Genomic DNA, 17,214 nt, shown 5'->3' on the forward strand with positions numbered 1-17,214 from the left:
AGTCATAAGGGATAACTTCCTAAAGTCCACCTGCCTGTGCATTCCTCTAGCATTCTCTACTCACCAAATCATAGGTCACATTTTTCTCTTAAGTTTCTCTCGTTGTGTGAGCAGGAATGCATTTGGCACATGGACAAAAGGTAGCCAACAAATGTAGCCCTGTTCAGGCCTGGTCATTCAATGCTGCAGACAGTGAACTTCAGCAGCAGGACATGGAGGAAACCTTAAAGTCACGGGGTAAGGGCTTGTGAACACAGGCAGGAGGCTGCCTGAGTACTTGATGAGCTACATCTACCTCACACACCTTTACCAAACAACACAGTTTAACAAAAAACAAACAGCAATATTCCACTATTTATAGCACACAAAGGCCAGACCGTAGGACAGCAATAAAAATGAAGCCATTCTAGAATACCTGAATATATGTGCATAACCAGTTATTGAATAACACAACCTTTTATTCCATTTTTCATTTCAAATCATTGTAACACATGAACCTGTAAAATGCCTGATCCCTATTAAAATAAAAGCACCTGGAAAGAATGGTTTGAAATAAACAAAAAAACCTATTTTACTAATTATATTTCTACTGAGCTACAGTATTTTTATATTTATTAATTCTAATTCTAGCAATAGTAGCAATAGTTACTAGGACTATGAAGGAACATTAAGAGGTTGAGTAAATTTAGTTTATTTGACTTCTGGTATCTACTGGTAGGTGGTCTGGCTAACTAAGCCACTGAAAGATTTTTCAGAAAAGGAACATTGTAAGGAACAATGTAAGGGAACATTGACCTAAAAAGCCTCTGCTGACTGTATTATGCCTATGATTAGACAGCCTCCATACAGCACTTTAGAGATGAACCAAATTTATCCATTACTATTACATGCCTATTTCACATGAGGCAAAAGAAAAATTTCTAGATGTTTCAGCTACCACAAAAAGGCTGTATTTTATTGTCAAAGTAATAGCTAAGTACACTGAAAGAAATACAGGAGTTGAAACGTATCTTCACACAGACAGCAATTCTGATTCATTCAAGAAAACTAGTCCCCGTGGCTTCTCTGCCATATCTTGATTACACTGAATGTGATTACTTTGGAAATTAAGTTTTAAAAGCTCTTGAGTCAAGGTCTTTCAAAGACTTGGGTAAGATATGCTATCAAACATCCTGGAGGATTCTAACTATTTACAGTACTTAAAGCATGAATGGTTCTAGGAATAGAGGAACAGAAAATCCTCAGTAACAGGGATGAAGAAGTTACCTGAAGAGTTCAAAAAAATCTAAAATTTAAGACATTTTCATTTACAAAGCTTTGTGACTTCTATTATTTCATTAAACCAGCAAAATGATCATTAACGGTGTCATAAGCACTTAAGTTATTCATGACACTTTCCCTATCTTTGAAAAAAAATCCAACAAATAATATTTAAATAACCTGAAGTGAAATAATAGCAGAATGAGACTAGACAATATGTGCTTTAAGGAGATGCCCTAGTAACATTATGTTTCATCTCAGCAAGGAACGTTCTTGTCTAGGTTTCTCAGGGAATTTAATCCTATGTAAATTATATTCTCTAGGAATGTGCTACTGGTGAAGCAGACAAGCCAAGGCTAAAATGGACACAAGGGCACTGAATATTACTATGCACAGATTTTAAATACATTTCACCTGCTTTACAAAAAGTCTGTAACCTCCCTATGATGCAGAACATCTCCAAAAGAGCTGGGGTGCTCCATCTGACAAAAAATTGCAGCCAAGTGCACATTTCTCAGTTCTTGCACACATGCTTTAAAATAACTAAATGGTTTATATGAAGTGACATAAAAAACAGGCACCCCTCATAATTTTAAACTAGTTTCAAATGAAAGAACCCATCTGAAATGCCCTGTTCCTCTATTTCCATTACTTCTACTAATTTTGAACTAGATGTCCGCTTTCCACCAAATTTTAGAAAAGAAATGCAAGATATAAAAAGAGGAAATATCAAAAAAATTGTCTCAAATTTATCATCTGTATACAGAATATTCTTCCTTGGGGAAGGAACCAGCAAGAACTCAGTGTCCTGTACCCTGTATGATGTTGCAGGTCAGCAGCATATGTAGACTGTGCAACACAATCAGCAATTGCAGATAATTTTCATTAACATAACCTAATACAGAATTGAAAACATGGAATAAATTTTGTATAAGGATGAATACAGTGGGCATATAATAGAGGTGGTGAAAATACCCCTTCTGGATTAGGAGAGACATTCTGGTCAGACAGAGGCCAAACCTGAAGTTCCAAACAAATACTGATGAGCACTTGGTGGACAGCAAGCAGACACCACATGGCTGAGCCCTGACAAGATGGACAGGACAGGGGATACAAAGAAAAGCAGAGGAATGAAGAGGAATGAAGAAATTCAATAGTGATAATTCAGACTTCTGGAAAAATCTGAAAGGTTCTTTACAGATTGCATTTAGACTTTGTTACTTAAGTGTCTACTTAAAAGGCATTTTGGAGATCTGAGCTCTTTTGTGAATCTGGTTTTCTGCTCTTCTAAAACAGGCTAAATTGGAATTCTCCAAAATAGAATTGTCATTCGCTAAAATGTATTTTTTGTATATTAAGGGGTGTTCTTTCAAGATTGTACTGTGAAACAGAACAGTACTGAAAACAATGTTCAGACTGATTGTGGAAACCTACTTATATAACAGCTCAGTATCCAACTCCTAATATGAAAATTTTCATTGACAATTAAATGTATCACCTAGGTAGATAAGCAGGTACTAGCTGATTCAGTGTTTGACTTCAGCGAATGTCAAAAAAAGAAAAAACTCACATAATCCTTTCTGATCTCTACTACATACTACTACCAGTTTATATCATGAAGTAGGAAAATTTGAGTTTCCTTAGCTGTAATTTTGCTTCTCTCAGCTACATCTATTGCTAAGCACCTCATTACCATGTTCTAACAAAAAAATTATGGTCTCAATATATGACTTTACAACAAAAGCAAATTTGCAAACACAGAAGTCAAATCTCTCTTAACACTGGCAATACCTCTGATTATTGAGCATGTATATTACAAACATTCTGTGTTATAAAACTACAGGAAGAACACAGTTCTACAATTAAACATACAACAACAGATGAATATTACTGAAAAGACTGTGTAAAAGTTAAGGATGTACAGGAACTGGTTATTCAGACTACATGATAACATGTGTCTAAAATGGGGCAAAGTATGTCTCTTCATGTACCAACCTGCAAATGTCTTTTAATGAGGCTAAGACAAAAATTTCTGTTTCATTTCCTTCAAATATAAATATAGTGATAGAGAGGAGATACCTGCTCGTGGGAAAAAGGTACCTCCAGCCCTGGAGAGAGGAATCACTTCATATTAGGGCTCAGTCCTGTCCTTTACCTCGAGACATCTGTGGGAATTGCCTCTGGAGAAAACACATGCCTTACTATGTGCCCACTGAACCACAGAGGAGAGCATGGCTATGAGAGCTGAGCATTTGCACTGCTGTGCTCCTTGCCACCCACAAGTTTCTCTCCGAGGTTTCCTCACAAGATTGTCATAGCTGCTGTTTCCTGTCACCACTATCAAACTAAAGAGTTCCTAATTCAAAACCATTTAATTTTATCTCGTTTAAAGGACAGAGGTCCTCTATTTTTCCACTGTCTCTATGAAATTTATATGGCAGAAGTCACTTTCATTTTATGTAATTATATATATAGCACAAAACACAAGTGTCAGAACAGCAGAGTAAAGTATCTGCTGTTTTCTTGAAAGATCCTTGATGGGAGTACTCAAGGAAAAAGACGCTGCTTAACATAAATCAAGATCTTAGAACTACAACCATTATTGTCTGGAAAGAGAAAGCATATCCTATTTTTGAAAATGTTATGTTACAAAAAAATCTTTTTAAATGTTTGTCCCTGTTTTATTTCAAAGTTTCTGTTAGTTTCCTTTTTCGTTTGCAAATCATGGAAAATCTGACACAAAGCACAGGAACACAACAAGATTGTTGAAAAATAGGTAAGACTCTGACCTTCTGAAAGTTACATTGTTCACCTCTAATTTTACTGCCTCACCCTGTACAAGTAAAAGAATTTCTCAAGCATGGAATTTTTAAGCAACTGAAAGAACAGATGTTTATAAATATCAACAAATGTGAGCAGAGAGAGCAGCAGTCACCGCTGAGCACATCCCATGCACAAGCAGCACATTGCTGCCTTTACTCAGGCGGTGCTGCTCAAGCACTATTTAGCACATCACATCAGGGTTTTACACTGATGTATTAAGTGAAACAATAAAATATGATATGGCATGTTCTGTGGTTGCCTCATCATTTCCATCTGTACAAGTGTGAGGCTGTTTAGGCCCAAACTCAAATTATCCTAGAAGAACTTAAATCAATTGCATTCTCTACTCACAGAGAGCATTCACATGTCAGAAAAAATATTTAGAAGTGAGAATAACCTGGTTTGATCCTCACTGATCCATTATTACATTTATACAATTTAGTTTGCCACAACAAAGACACACATTTAAAAAAAAATCAACAAAATGCAGCCAAACATATCCAATGGCTAATGTCTTTTCAGAACAAAGTAGTACAATTTTACTCTAAATTGCATAAACGTTGCATAATATGTTCTACAACAGTAAAGTATTTAGAAAAGATTTTTCAATAATCTTGATTCTGAAAAATCCCAGAACATTAAGCAGTCAGTCGCAAGGCAACAAAAGCCCAGAAAACCACTACAAGATGGTAAAGTATTTTTCAGGAGTGCTAAAATGAAGCTTAAAAAAAAAAACCCAGCCAAATATTTCTTCAAATTTACTCTCAAAACAGGAACATAAAATATTAGCATTTTAGTCAGATCAACGTTATCATAAATGTGACATTTGTAATTATGAATGTTTTTGAACTAAGCCAAGCAATGCATGTTCTGAAAGGTCACAGGCATCATTACCTGCAATTATGCCAGGTCCTTAAGTCACTGCCCAGACACTGTCCTGACTCCATCTCCATTCTGCCTTAAACCACCACCACCTACAGACAGCACCACGACTGGAACACAACTTCCTGCTGCCTCAACACTTCTGATATTATTTGCTGGCAATTACTTTCAAAATCTAGTGGATTACCTTAAAATATTCTCTACAGAGAAAGATGTGTAAGATGACACAATTTCTTTTTTCAAAGAGTTTGACAATATGAAGTCACAGCATATTGTGTCTTCTTCTACACCTAAAAAAAACTTTAGAGAATTTCCTTCAGGAGATGCTTCACTGTTTCAACCTTCTATTTCTCCCTTGAGAAAATTGAAATTCTGTTTATCAGGTAAAACCCTCACACTTGGTTTATCTAAGAAATATAACTCTTAGCATAGGAGAACTTTCAGGAAATTACTTTCTAATCTAAAAGTCCTATTTATTTTTATGAAGAGACAGAGCCTTTTGTAAATAATGACAGAACAGAATGTCTGAGTTATCACAATGCCTTTATTTACTGGAAAATTGCTTAGAATTTTTCCAACACATATATGTTAGAGTTTACTTGAGAAGAAGCACCTAGAGTGAATCACCACAAATCAATTTTTTATCTCTTGAAAGCAGAATGTTATTTACTAACCATCTAAGTGCAGGGGAAGACTCCTAATGGAACAAAGAGTTCTATATTTGATGTGCTACTTTAGGGAAGATGGTCACATTGTCTCCTGAGGAAGAACAAGAGGGCTAGGGAAAGCTTAAACCACTCTAAAAGATTTTCAAGGGGAACAGTCATATAAGCTCAGCTATTTCACCAAGGAAAGAAGCACAAGAAAAGGCTGAAACCTTCAGCTACAAGTTTGACAGGAAATAACCAGTAAGTGCAGGTAATGATGGAAAGAGACTTTTTTATTAAAAAAAAAACCAAACATGCAGATTGAAACAGCTTCTCTGATTTCTTTATCTATGTCCTGCAGAAAAACTTGCAACAACTTTACTGTTTGTTCAGATGTCACCAGCAAATGCTTGCATTACCAACCTTACTTATTTGTTTTAAATCAAGTGTAGTAGAAGGGAGTCCTAAACAGCAGGCTTTTCTCATCCAATTACCAGATGAATCCACAAGCCAAATGAGTGGCCCATCTGTGTCCATGGACTCCCAGGCTGGGGCTCCAGCCCAGTGGCAGGCTGGAGTGACAATGATGCTGATGCCAGGGGCTCTCCAGCCTGCAGGAAGTTTACAGGGTCACAGGACAGCTGGGGCTGGAAGGCACTTCTGCTGATTTTCAATGTCCTCATTTCTAGGGATGCTCTGAATAGCCTTCAAGGCATTCAAAATCCACCAGGATGAGATTTGGAGCAACGTGCTGTAGCTGATTCTGCTTTGAGCAGTTGTGAAGAGGCACACCTGAATCCTAAGGAGTGCACTACAAAACATGAATTTTATATTCTTCAAGACTTGCAGTCTACTAATTTAGGGTGCAAATACTACACTGAAAAGAACACTTGAAAGTAAGTAAACCCACTCAGTATTTTCTACCAACTATTGGGCTGATGATAGTGGTTAGCATCAGAACTTCCATTTTTCCAAGTGGATTTTTCATATTCATTCACAATTTTCTCCAAGAAAATATGCATCTCCAAAGAATGTGTACAATAATGTAATGAAAAGGATCTGGAATAAAAAACAGCTTTAAACACCATAAATAGTAGCTATTCTAGCTTTTCATAATAAACTAGTACTATTTTAGCAATTTAAAAAAAATAATCTGTGTTTCATTTCATTCTGTTGTAGCACTAATCCATATAATTTTACAATTTGACAGTATTGTTTAATCCAAACCATGGATGTAAAACAGAAACCAAATTCAGTACATATCTATACAATTCTTCCAATGCAAAAATGTCAGTAATAGTAATTTCAGTTTCAAACCTCTGTCTTCTTCCAGTTCTATTTGTTCAGGGTTTTGTTTGTTTGGTTGGTTGGTTTTGGGGTTTTTTTTGTCTGTTAACACTGGTAATTGTGAAAATGAAAGTTATTTATAAATAGCATAATACTGCATTGGCAGATACCAGCATTATTAATTACTTTTTGTAGCATAATCTTGACGCTTGTAATGCAAGTGATAACAAAGTAGAAAATGCAGTAAGACAAACTATATTACTTTAATGGCTTCCTTTAAGATATCACTGACTCCATAGATTCAGAGGTCAACAAGATATTTATAATTACATTGTATTTCCTTTTTTTGTGTATGTGTTATTATAATGCAATGCTCCTTTCCTGGGCACCTTGTAACTCTAGAGTAGGCAGAACTTATTAGAAAATAATTACTTTGGTTGGTTGGTTGTTTATTAAAAAAATGTATCATTGCCAAAGTCCTCAGTGTTGTTATTCTAAGTCTTAGAGTCAAAATAATTTCAGCATGATTGGCTGAAATTCTGAAATTAATCACATCTCAAGCTTTAGTTTTGAAATCTTTATTTCTGCAGTGGATAAAATTTATTTTTATATGGTACTTTCACATTTTAAACTTTTGGGGCTTGTCTTTTTTTTTGCATCAACAACCTAGCAGGCATTTTCTTTAAACTGTAAAACAAGACCTACTCTGAACCAAAGGCAAACTTGTCAAGCAGGTTTCTGAGGCTGAAACTCTTCATATGAAGTTCAGTTTCAGATCAAGCCATCCATATTCAGACTGCTGTATGTGAGTTGTGTGCTCAAACTTCTAAGAGCTCTACACTGATCAGTCACTCCAGTCATGACTCAGTAGCCTAAACATGGGCATCTAGAACCATTTCAGATTGCTGAGGTAGCTACAAGACTCATGTGGGAATGTCAGAGAGGCCTTTTAGAGCTGCCTCCCTTGAAATCCCCATCTATCAGTTTTTGGAATACTGTCTATTCAAGGTCTGGACTTTCTAACATTTTTTCCTCAATGTACTCATGTTCTTGAGCTCCACTATTATGCAAACACTGCAGCAAATTATTCTAATAATCTGGCTGGTCTTTCCATCACCCATATCAAGAAATTTCCCTGATATCCTCCAGAAATCTCTGGGACTGCTTACATCCCACCACACTGCCTGGCCACGAAAAGCCAGGGAAGTTAAAGTCCCCCCTGAAAACAAGGGTCAGAGTTCCCCCCCCGAAAAACAAATATTTCAGAAACATCACCAGCTGTGTAAAAAAGGCTTTGCCCATTTTTCACTTTGATCAGCTGGTCTACAGCAAAAACCCAAAATAATGCCACAGTTTCTGGTCTCACCTCTAACTCTGAACTACAGGGTCTCAACCACACTATCATCCATCTGCTGTGACCCACTTTTCTCCTAAGAGTGGGCCACCACACCATCCCAGAAAATACCACCATACATCTGAGACACTTTCCCACAAAGGGAAACGTCATTCCCCTTTCTTTTGAGCCTATCTTTCCTGAAATGTCTGTACTCATCCATCCATCCATCCATCCATCCATCCATCCATCCATCCATCCATCCATCCATCCATCCATCCATCCATCCATCATAAAGTACCACTATTAATTCTATGTTAACAATTTTTATATATAAAGTTTTGTTTTAGTGTGCAAGCTACAACAGGCTTTCTCAAACTTAGATAACTCAGCTTAACACTATGTTAGAAAAAAATTGGCTCTCAGTGCTGAAGGAAAAACACCTAAACATAGCAGCAGCTACTGTCATTTCCATGCTGCACAAGCAGAGACAAGGTTTGCCCTAACTTTAACACCTCTCAAGTGCAAATGGCAGCAACAATTCCTCTGTATTCTGCAGTGGGCCTTAAAAACCAGAGGTGGCAATTGCCTATTCAGATACCAAGGAGACATTCTAGATCTGTTCTGGAACAAAAGCAAGAGTCAAGGTAGAGGTTATTTTTGGTTTTAACACATTAATTAATTAGCAATGGTAAGCACTCCACATCTGCGGGAAAGCCTAAGCTACAATGGTCTTCCTGTCTAGAATTCAGCTTTTATGTTTAGTGCCTCCAATTAAAAACAAAATAAAATAAAATAAAATAAAATAAAATAAAATAAAATAAAATAAAATAAAATAAAATAAAATAAAATAAAATAAAATAAAGTCTTAAACTGAAAAGTTTTCCTCCTCACATTCTGGGTGCACAAATTAGTGTAACACTGTAAGCCTGTCTTCTTCATGCAATTTGGTATGCAAAAGGTATTACCTGATGTAACCATCACTGTTGGTATTTTGGTGTCAGCTCATTGTTAGGTTTGGCTATGGAACATTTCATAGATGTTTCCATTAACCCTTGGAATCTGTCATTCCCTTTCACTTATTTCAGATGTTTAATGAGAATATTTTTTGTGTTGTTCTCCAGGGAATGATAAATTTGAACAGGAAATGCCACTTGTATTTTCAAGCTTCAGTTCACATTAGACAACAGTATTACAGAAAGAAAACAATACCCTCCTCTACCTGTAATGATTTTGTGACATATGCCAAGACATCTTTTTGCTCTCTAGGTCTTTTTCATCAGGAAATATTTTTGTCGACATTATGCTCATACCAAAGCAAATTAAATTTTACAAGTTTTTTTCCAATCTGTATATTGATGGGTATTTAAGTGGGGACCCTAATTTCTTCTCAAAGTTTCTACATTCATGTTTGCAGAGAAAAAAAAAAAAAAGGCTTTTCTTGTCTGGGATTATACAGACAATGCACTTTCTGGAAAATAAGAGAGAAGTTTTTGCCTTCTAAGAAAACTGTCATTTTTATCTGTGAAGCATCTAAAAGTGTATTCCTTTTAGAGATTCTCTTCTTCATAGAACAGCATTAAGATTAAAATTTATTCCCAACTGCTTAAAAGAAAGACAGCAGGCAAAATTCATAGCTCAAACACCTCCTGATCACTGCTGCAGAGGTCAGGGGAACAGGAGGGCTGCCTCTACACAAACTGCATGGTAATTTAGCTAACTTGAGAAGCCAACCATACATGTGGAAATAAAGGAATCTGCATCCAAGGAAGATTTCTGCTACTACTAACAGATGAAGAAGAAATGGCAGCTAACTTTTCATAAAAATAGCATTTCATGCAGATGAAATTTCAGCTTAGGAGCTAAATCAAGAAAGAGAGTTTGTGGACTTATTTCAGACAGTTTCTTCAGCATCTGAAAAGCTGTGGCCAGATCAGTAGATCTTCCCTTATATTTCAATAAGGAGAAAAAAAGCCATAACATCACAGAAATTCTGGGAAGACTAAAAAAAGCTCTTCTACCAAAAACTGCCCCTACCAGTAAGACTATGTTGCCCTTTTACATCTTACACACAACACATGTACTTTTGAGCCATGAGAAAAAAAAAAGAATAACCACACAGATTTTAACTTCACTGTGAAAGTTTGCCCAAGCATGACAAACAAATACTTCTTGGAAAAAGGGGAAGGAAAAGCGTCGTGATTTCACCAAGTTTATTATCACAAACACTGGAAACACTACGTGGGGAGAGAGGATACAAAAGTGCAGAGTGAAGAGCTAAGGGCCAGGGAATACATGGGCTAAAGAAACGGGGAAAAGAAGGCAGACAAATGCAGCCTGAGAACAGATTGAAAAAGAGAACAGGGGTAAGGCACCTCGACTGAGAAGTTAGTGTTAAAAGCAGCATAACAAATAAATGAATCTGTGAACATTAAAATTTTAGTGGAACCCAATTTAACCGAAAGCAGAGGAATGGTGAGAATTCAGAAATAGCTGCAAACCCACTAAAACCACAGATGAGTCTCATTCCACAGTGTTCTGGTATGCACGGGGGATGGAGGCAACAGGTTACTAGCTATGCCATCTCAAATACTAGAAGCTGACAGCTGTGTGACAACTGCGTGGGTATCCATATGGTGTTCCATGATGAATTTTGTATTTGAGAAGTCTAGAAAATTATGGGGAGGGAAAAAAAATAAGTTTATCACAGTATATATAAGCAAGGCATATTTGAGGGGAAAAGGTAGCATTCTTTCATTAGAAATACTGGTGCATGCAAAAGAAACTGAAGCCCTTCTCCAGGCCTAAAATAGAATTAGTAACCTCCAAGGCTAAATTTAAACTGAGAACCATTATATTCTGTGTTTTAAAAGGCTGAATGAATCTATATAAAAGGCCAAATATTTCCTAAGGTAGAGTCTATCTCATTTAGCTTTAGCCAGCTAAGAGTTAGAGACTCAGCGTGACTTGTCAAGGTTTTCCCCACGGTTAGTAAAAGCAGGGGAGGGAGAGAAGATCTGGCCAGAAGGTTACTGGTTTTAATAATTTCCAGATGGTAAGAGCTGCTTTTCGGATTTTGGACTCTCTCAACTTATATAAATGAGGGAGATTGGTTATGCAAGACCTAAGCACTGAAACAGTGGGTGAGATTAATTCCACCCAAGTTACTTAACTTTGCAGCCCTTCTGTCTGAATGTTTTATTTTTGCATGCATAAACTTACATGCATGCACTTGTTTTTAAGGTACATTTCCAAATCTTATCAAGACTAGTAACCTCAGGGATATTACTTTCTCTGGATCATTATTCTTTGAGTTGCACTGCTACGTTAAGATCATCAGAGTTCATTGGACTGTATTTGTAATTAACATGCTAGAAACACGAAGTATTCCAAACTGTGCTACTGAAGTAAGAACATCTCCATTGCCAACGTAACTGCAGCGTCAATTCTCACATCCCACAAAGCAATCTGGCATAACTAGCAGCAAGACCAGAATTTCTGAAGCTTCCTTCTTTCACCTGCATATTAGAGAATAAAATATATGTTCACTGGTGAGGATCTTCACAAAGGTATAAATATCCCTGCTATGAGCTTTGCATTTCCTTTCTCTGGTATAATTAAAGGTACTACCTGAGATCAATAAAACTTTAAATAACTTGCAAATAAGGCCCCATTAGAAGTAGCTTTTCTCCTTATGTTAAGCCTCCAGAAGAATGCTCACATCCTTGAGCAAGAGCTCAAATATTTAACATGAGAGGTTTTCATAAGAAAATTCTGGATTTAGAATGTATGTTGTATATTGACCTCCTAGAGCCATACTTCTCAGTTTCAAGGCATGATAAATATTCATTTAAACAGAGGTGAAAGAAGAATTAACAATTGGAAAAGCTTTATGATTCTTTGTGGAGTAACGGTTTTGAACCTTTGACTTAGCAAAATTTCTCATTAATGTTCAGCAACAGGATTCCTACTTCAGATTTGATTTAAGATTACTACAAAAAAATCCAAAAGCTAAACCTGTACAAATAAGCTTGGAGCTTCATTGCAGCACTTGGTCTAAACTAGATGCAGATATGGAAAACAAAGCTCCCTCAGAGGAAGGGTGCCTTCTGTCCTTTGTAAACTGATATAGTAGCAAGCCTTCTGGTGGTACAGAGAGTAAACAATAGTTCTAACAGCAGCTTGTTGACTAGCATTTGTGCTTGAATGTTCTAAATCTGACTTGGTTTCATCATAACATGATTCTGAGTGTGATTTTCTTTTTTTAAATCTCCACAACATTGCAGTATAAAATAATATATCAAGAGCTCTGGATAGGTAGCAATAAATAAAAAAGTTAGCAAATAAGTAAATTGGTTACTCTAAATGCAGTTGAAATCTTCATAGAAAAAAATAAAAGAAAAAGAATTAGTCTAATCACACAGGTTTCATTCAGGTAGTGTGAATAGTCAATTAACACCACCTCTTCAAAAAATAAGAAGGTGGGCTTGAAGAACGTTAATTGTTAACCTATTCCAGTCTAAAAATCAAGAGAAAAACCTCAAACAAATCTATAGATAAGAGATTCCTATACCTAATTATTCCTTCACTTTTATCTTTCCACATATTTGTTCTTTGCAAGAATAAACTATGCCCTCATATTTGATTCCTAGCCAGATCTGTTCAGGAAGGGCATGTTCTTCCACTGAAAAATTCTAGGTCTCATTGTTTACTGTAGATACAGAGCTATAAAACTAAGCAGAACTTTCATTTCCATTTTTTGTTTTAATAGCTCAGAAGTGGTAAAAGATTGTCTTTGTTCAGACAAACATATTTAGGAAAAAACACAAGGCACTCTAGCAATAAGGATAAATTTTCACAAAGTTCCTGAAACACAATCTTCAGATGAAGAGACAAGTGAAAGCTGAGAAAATATAATCACAAGACTTGGGCTGTGAAATTTTTATTCATATTTTTGTTAAAGCCTTGTACATGTCTGGTATATACTTTGATAAAAGAAGAGATTTATTGCCATTCATATTTTATACTGAGACACAAGTGTTCAGTTCTCCTCTACATCCATAAAAATGAAAAGTGCAACAGTGTGCTAACCAGTACATATAAAAACTTTTGCAGAAGCTACAGAAGGAATATATAGCAGCATTTTCTAAAACTGACCAGAAGAGACCACTATGCTGTAACTCATTAATTAAACAAATATGTGTGTGTGTGTATGCACACTTGTGCACAGCTCTGTACATGTGCACATGTGTAATTGGAAGGATGCTGGTAAAGAAAGAGAAGCTCATCTACAACAATACATATTAAAAATTATCCATTTCATTGAGAACCCTACTAAAGAAACAGAGACATACTATAGACAGGCTGATCACCCTTGATTTGCTTCTCTGATCCTGCCATCATCTAGACATCTACTCTGCATTCTCTTTTATGTTACCTGAGGAATATGGATGAAGGGAGCACTACACCCCAGAATTTCTGAGGAGAAATGTCCCTCTCTCACTTTCTATTTTTTTAAACCTGCTAGAGTCCATGGGATGGATGTCGTTTGGCCTATGTTTAGCCTTTCTAAAAGACACTGGGGAAGCTCTTACTGATTCTCTTTTGCTTCCCAAATAGTTCCTTAGCACTGCAACAACATTTATAGCAGTTGGAAGGAAGAAGGACAAAATTAGAACAGGTTCAGAGCCCAGGGTGCAAGTCCATCAGACACTATCTTGTATATGTTTCTTAACACCATTCCTCACTGGCTGATGCTTTGAGGGAGAAAAAATGGTAGGCACCCCTTGGATGAGTTTTTCACACAAACAGTCATAGAAAACTTGATCCTGTAGAAGCAGCAGCTAGTCAGCTCTGCTCTGCAGATGGCATTGCCTGCAACATATTTCTGTGCATAAACATGGCATTACTCTATCTCTGTTGGAAATGTTAATTGATTTCAAGAAGATAGCTTGCCTCCTGGTCAAGATGCATACTGTCAAAAGAGGAGGTAGGTGGAACCAGTCAAGTTTTTTAGGTCCTACAGAATTTCATCTTTCCACATCTCAGTGCATTATCACACTTAAAAATATCACCTATCTCTGTCATACCTCAAAACCATATTTTTTAAAAGCCCATTTATAACCTAAAGGAAAATTGATAATGATGATAATCCTATTCAGCCAAAGTTAAGTCTAAGAAAACTTTTTTGCAAATAATTTTCAGCACACTGGAATCTGTGGTAATCTTCTGTTCTTAGAACTGTATGAAAAATATGCTTCATAATATGCATTTGGGAAGGAGTTCTCAGTGTTGTAAGGATTCTTTCTGGACTGAAAGATTAGGAGAGCTGTTTAATAGAGCAACTCACTTCTATGCCAAAAACTGAAAAAAGAACAACCAGCCTTTCAGAGAACATAGACATCTTGTTTCTGCTGCAGGAATGTGTAACAGATCAGGGTATGAATAGGATATTGGGGGAAGAACTGAGAGAGTGCATGCACAAGCATGCACGAGCATGAGAAGAAATAACACTGTTGATAATCAAGAATATTGTTCATGGGATGGTGTTTCAAAAGTAAAATTGAGTAAAACATTATGCCAAGCCCAGAAGGTTGCAGCACAGCTGATTCACAAGTGGACCATGCATCCCTCAACAGGAGGATGGCCACAAGCTGGCAGTTCATAATATATGAGCCCATCTTCTGTTAGCCCATCAAGGAAATAGATTATGAACATACTTTTCAAACACAAACTCCAAGCAAGGAAAAGCAGAAAACAGACCCATGCAAGTTGAAGAAAGCTAGACTGAAGCTAAGGACTATCCCATAACAACAGACAACAACAGACAATATCTAAACATTATATATACACAAAAGATGCGAGAACTATCTTGTCATCACCACCTAGAGGAACTTCATAGATGAAGTGGGGACATAAAAGCTCCTTACCCTTGTCCTCCATCCTGCATGCTGGAGTTACTGCCCAAATCAGACACCTCTCTTGAGCACACACACATCCCTTTAAACTCTTAAGAGTGTGGGTACAAGGGTATGTGAATGAACCATGAAGAAATGGGCATCCATGAGTATAATCATTTCACTTCAAGACCTGCAAATATTCACCCTCCTTTTATGCAAGACAGACACTGAACTTTATTGTACTAATCTTTCTAAACCCAGTACTGTACAGAAATTAGTCTTCACATGGATAAAGAAACAGAAGATGCCTAATCAAAGTTTTTAACGTGCAAACAACTGTAAAATTGGAGAGCAATGTCGGTATCTGTTTCCAAAAAAGAGTTACCTGTTCTGTTCAGAAACAAATCCTCACTTTGCTACACATCTGAAAAAGTGAAAATAAAATTGCAGTGTGTGATTTCTCATAATGGGCAAAGTAAAGCCACTATATTCTATGGTGTTAGAGCTTAAAAGGGACTTCCATAAAAATGGATCTAATTTAGCAATTTAAACAAAAATTAATCAGGGATGGTAAAAATGGAAATACTCTATAAATCCAGACAATGTTTTAGTTTTTATCTTAAATAAGAAAAGCACAAGTAGATATACTTTAGAAAATGAGAAGCTAGCATGCAACTGGACTATTCTTGAAAAAAAGCAAGCAGCAGACACATCAAGCTTTATTTCCAGGTGCAGCTGCAGCTACACACAGCAAAAAGATGTGTTTTAAAGAGTTTCAGAATTGTAATATGTGAATAAGGCATAGATTTCATAAAGAATGACTCCAGTTCTGTGCACAGATTTAACAACTGCTGTTGGTTCAAAAAAGAGCACAAAGCAGTCTTAGCAAAAATGGCCTCTATTGAAGAGCTCACCTGCCTTACCACTGTATCCAAAATTTCTTCATCACCACACTCTGATGTCAGGTTTGTCTTGTCTAGTCCCTTATTTAGGTTTTTAGCTATGATCAAACCACACATTATAAGTACAATTAATAGGTCCTCTGCACAAGAATTTACATATTTGTACAATTTTTAACAGCTGTAATGGTATAAAAGGAAACTACTTTCCTTTTTCCCCATTTATTGTTATCCAGGCTTTGAATGAGAAGTAAATACCACTATACTTCAAAAGAAGTGAAAAATACCAAGAATTTTTATTCAAAAAGAGTAGAAATGATTTTTTATATTTTAGGAGGGTATTCCATGAGTTAGGAATTATGCATAAGTGAGTAATCAAGGAAATATAAATTGCTTTAACCAGAACATTCAGAGGGACAACTTACTATTTAAAAACACACTGTAATCTTTACTGATGAAAAAACGCAGAGCCAAGAAGAGATTTTTTCAGAAAAAAATTAAATTATAGGAAAGTTTTCACTGTTATTGTGAATGTTTTACCTACTGTCAAAGTTCATTTTGCATGACTCCTGAGTTTTAGAAAAAAGGACTTTAAATTCACCAAAAAAAATTAAGAAAATAAGGTAATGTGAATAGCATATTCAAGACACTTTAGTGCATTTAAATTTTAGATTAACTTGGTTGATACAAATAATTTTGAAAGCCAATGAGATCCAGACCCATTTTTACCATGGTACATTTAATAATCTATATGAATGATCTTCTGAAACACTGAGTTATGCTCTTAGTGGCCTTTGTTTAAATACAGAGTGTCCAGAAATCAATGATTAACCTAGCTCTTTTAGAGCTTCTCGTGTGTCCTAGGAAAGTTTAAAAACTCCACAAGAATACCTCACAGGAAAACAATTAGCTTAAAATTTAGAAATACCATTTTGTTTGCATCAATTATGCTACACAGCAATTTGCAATTTGATGACAAGACCAGATTGTAATCCAATATTCAGCCAAGTTCATACTACTACAGATGTAGTCCTATAATTAGCCATATGCTGCTCCCTCTCCCATATAATAATTTGCATTAACTATAAATTCCCTCGCTTGCACCGCTACTTTCCTAATGATCCAAGACCCTACATCAGGTCTCTAAAACTCAGCTATTTAAACTTCTTCTGCTACTGCTTCTA

The 17,214-nt window shown here is 36.2% G+C and overlaps 1 protein-coding gene across 4 annotated transcripts in view; it reads right to left on the reverse strand.

The window, feature by feature from the left end:
• The window catches only part of CDKL5 (cyclin dependent kinase like 5), a 124,777-nt gene that overhangs the window by 53,410 nt on the left and 54,153 nt on the right, over nt 1-17,214 (reverse strand). The window contains exons 1-2 of one of the 4 annotated variants that reach the window (XM_064407582.1): nt 16,046-16,131; nt 15,517-15,555 (exon numbers count right to left, since the gene is read on the reverse strand). The exons of the other annotated variants lie outside the window; for them this stretch is intronic. The gene's annotated coding sequence lies outside the window, so the exon portion shown is untranslated. Of the gene's footprint in view, nt 1-15,516; nt 15,556-16,045; nt 16,132-17,214 lie in introns of those variants that run through there. 4 annotated transcript variants of the gene reach the window in all.

This window comes from Passer domesticus, chromosome 2 (assembly GCF_036417665.1).
Source record: "Passer domesticus isolate bPasDom1 chromosome 2, bPasDom1.hap1, whole genome shotgun sequence".
Lineage (NCBI taxonomy): Eukaryota > Metazoa > Chordata > Aves > Passeriformes > Passeridae > Passer > Passer domesticus.